Source organism: Coenobita brevimanus, chromosome 97 (assembly GCF_032717465.1).
Source record: "Coenobita brevimanus isolate Jiangsu-jjx chromosome 97, ASM3271746v2, whole genome shotgun sequence".
NCBI lineage: Eukaryota > Metazoa > Arthropoda > Malacostraca > Decapoda > Coenobitidae > Coenobita > Coenobita brevimanus.
The window spans coordinates 21,228,631-21,232,598 of record NC_137050.1 but is presented as its reverse complement, the minus strand read 5'-3'; the positions used below and the strand labels follow the sequence as shown (position 1 = coordinate 21,232,598).

At 41.8% G+C, this 3,968-nt stretch overlaps 1 non-coding gene across 1 annotated transcript; it reads right to left on the bottom strand.

The window, feature by feature from the left end:
* Positions 1–2,234: 2,234 nt before the first annotated feature.
* On the bottom strand, positions 2,235–2,353 carry LOC145413901 (5S ribosomal RNA). Its single transcript, XR_013899779.1, has one exon. It is a non-coding gene; the product is annotated as a 5S ribosomal RNA (ribosomal RNA).
* Positions 2,354–3,968: the final 1,615 nt, after the last annotated feature.

Genomic DNA, 3,968 nt, shown 5'->3' with positions numbered 1-3,968 from the left:
TCACCTTTACCCCCTACTGTCACTCATTCTCACTCTCACATTCACTCTCACAATAATCATTGCCTTCACTCTCACACTTGCCCTTACCGTTATGCTTACCCTCACCTTCACCATTCCCCACCCTTCCTGCTTTTGTATCCTTGTCTTTTAATTCATAGAATAGTTTTGTTAGTTATAACCTTCACCAAAACAAACAGCCATGAAAGGACCAGTAGGTCAGTTGCTGTTTGCTTTCCTTTGTACTTCTTCAGCCATACTGTCACCCCACTTTCACCGTTACCCTCACTCCTGCCTCCACTCACACCCTCACTCTCACGCATACTTTCGTCCTCACACTCACACTCAACATCAACCCCCCCTTCACTCTGACACCCCCACCCCAATCTCCACTCACATTCTCATCTTCACCTCCACTCTAACTCTCGCCTTCAGCCTTCACTGTCACTTACCCTGACCCTCCACCCTTGCCACCTTCCTCGTCCTAACTGTCGCCTTCATCTTCACCCTTATTCTTACTCTTATCTTTCACGTTCACCCTCACCTGTATCCATCACCCTCAGCTTCACCTCACCCTTCACCGTCGTCCTCACGATCACTCTTATCCTTAGCTTCATCATAATTTTCACTTATTTTCCTCTTTACCCTTCACTTCCCTTCACTCTCAGTCTCATCCTCGCCATTGACTTTCACATCTCGTCATTACCTTCATTTTCACTTTCACTTATTCTCACTCTTGCCCTTCGTCCTCACATTCACTCTCATCCTCGCCCTTACCTTCACACTTACTCATGTCTTTATCCTTCGCGTACTCTCTCCCACACTCTCGCCTTCACCTTCGTTCTCATTCTTAACCCTGATCAAGTCCGTATTCTTCACGATCACTCACTTTTTCACTCTAAGCCTCACTCACTCACTCTCACCCATCACCCTTACCCTAATCTTGTCTTCATTTTCATCGTCAACCGCTGCTCATAAACACCCTCACACTTCCCCCATTCCATCACAGGCACCTTCACCCTCAACCTCATCTTCTCTCCTTCACCCTTTACCTCAGAATCACCCTCACCCTAACCTTGGAAGATCCTCATCTTTACCCTCACTTCAGCATCTTACTCGTACCGTTACAGAGTGGCCATAGCACTGAGGTAGTTGGTAAATTCTCATGACGTAGGTTTGAGTCTCAGTTTAACCTTGGAAGTTGGTCGTTATTACACCCATGCTCTTAAAACTTACATCGGTAAGGGAAGAGCAAGCCAACCCCCCCCCCCTCTTTTTTTTTCCACAATAATTTTTGAAGCACATAACGAAGATGGCCGCTCTGTATCATTACTACCTGCATTCTGCGTTGTAAGATGTAAACTTAATCCAAATAGTTAAGGGCGTTCCATAAATGATCGACAAAATTTTGAGCTTCTCTTTACCTTTGCGATTTGAATTTTAAGCATGTAGCTGTCTCTTTCAAGTCTTCCAATAGCCATTATTGTGCCATAAAAATACGCTCTCTGTTCCCAGTGCACCGCACTGCATGATGCTGTACTTCTCCGTCTCAAAAAGTACAGAGAGCGAGCAATACCCAAGCTGGTGCCATGTGAAGTAGGGAGGTGTAACGCCACTAGTTGACGCTCTATGGAAACAAAGACGACTAGGCTTTAGGGACTGAACTGACGATTGATTATGGCCAGGCCATATATATATATATATATATATATCCCCGCTGGGGCAGAGAACAGTTTAAGGATTTGAATATCATAAAGGCAGACTTTACTGATCTACCAGAAGACGCGCCGTGTCGCAAAAATACGCCCGCTAATACCAATACACAGACAGCCCGAGCATGTTTTCCATATGGACGGTGGGTGTTAGCGCCGAAGTGGTGACATTTAGAGGTGTATGGTATGTAGGACTACTGGACCTTGGGAGCAGGCTGCGAAGCCTATGCCCAGGGTCGGACACATATATCTCTGTCTATCTATCTATCTATACATCTGTCTATATATATATATATATATATATATATATATATATATATATTACAGTATATACTGTAGATAGATAGATAGATACATATTATATATAAATATATATATATGTATATATTTATACATTATATATATATATAGATTCATTCATTGCCAGACGCCATGTATCCCAAACGGGGTGGCCAAGGGCTTAGAGTTATTTGTTTTACAGGGAGGGGCACTAATCCTCCACCAACCCCACTTGACACGTAGGGATGCCAACAGCATCTGGTGTTCCCAGGCGGTCACCCATCCAAGTACTAACCAGACCCAACGTTGCTTAACTTTGCTGATCGGACGGGAAGCGGTGTACTCAACGTGGTATGGCCGTTGGTAGATGCTGTGTATGTATATAGATAGATAAATAGATATATTAGTGATGGTCTGAATGTATATTTTTCAATATTTGCAAATGCTAATGCGAATATAAATTTTCAGTATTCGCGAATACAATTGCGAATGCGAATATTCTGTTTGATGGCAAAGAAACGTGAGATATTCATATTTTGTTGTACGAAATAATTTCATAGTAAGAGTTTCAGCCATAGAAAATTGAATGAACCAATTTCAATCAATTTTCTCTGTTGCGAGGATGCAGGACGAGGACCCAACTCTTACAATGCATCCCCCAGGGATATCAGACGCGTCCTGGACGAACTACATACATACCCAGATCACATCAGATAGTCTCTCTCTCTCTCTCTCTCTCTCTCTCTCTCTCTCAGAAATTCTTGAGATTTAGAGTACTTTTTCTAGTTGTGAGCTAAAAATCTAGAGATGACCCACTTTTAATGAGAAAATCTGAAAATCTGTCATTAGGGAAAAAATCTGGAGAAATTAGACTTTTCTGGGAATCTGGCAACAATGAGCGATGCAGCAAACAGCCCTAGCTAACTTGGCACAGCTGCCTGGTTGGCAACACTAACCTGGAACATTCGTTCAATTCATGCTTTCAACTCATTTGATTTTCTACAAACTTTATAAAGTTACATTATTAACATTCTCATAATACTCGCATGACAACATGCGAATGCAAATGCGAATATTGAAGGAATATGCGAATATTTTTGAATGCAGATGCGAATGCAAGTATTCGGACCATTAGGTGGTGGCGACCATCATCCACTCACTTGATGTAGTGCTGCCTACATCCTTAGCTTTTATCATTCTTTTTCTGTGCCTGCCCTCCTGTCTTCCTATTTTTTCTATCTTTCCTGTCATTTCTTATTCCTTTTCTTTCCTTTACAGGTGGCTTTACATTGAGTGACAAGCCAAATGGTTTCCTGTAATCCAAGAAGCCATTTACAACGCTGGGTGGTAACCATAAAACCAAACCATACGTGCTCCCTACGTGTCAACAAGTGGGTTGATGGAGGGTTGGTGCCCCTCCCTGTAAAACAACTAAGTGTCAAATGGCCACCCTTTACGGGGTTATGGTGTCTGGCAATAGATAGATAGACATACTGTGTGTGTGTGTATATGTGTGTGTGTGTGTATATGTGTGTGTGTGTATATATATATATATATATATATATATATATAATTCCGTAGAGATGGAAAAGTACGGCATAGTAAAGAGAAGGGAAACAAAAACTAACCGCTATCTATAAACATACAGGAAGGCGGAACTTGCATACATTTCAGCTATGTGATGAGTAACAGAACTGCAAAGCTAACGATGACGAACCATGAGACAGAAAAAAAGATCAAAATAAAACAGTACACAAACCAGGAAGAAGTATGATTAAGAAATATTTATGAAGCACAGTGCCCCAGTTAAACACCTTAAGAATGCCACATCAGAAGACTACGAATATAAAATTACATAAACAGTCGCTCGCATTTTAACACCCAGGTTCCTGTGACCTTCTCTTAGGTAAAGAAAATCATCTGTTGTTAGAGTTGTCCCAAACATTAGAGGGGGTAATTTAGGCTGTATAATGCCCACTC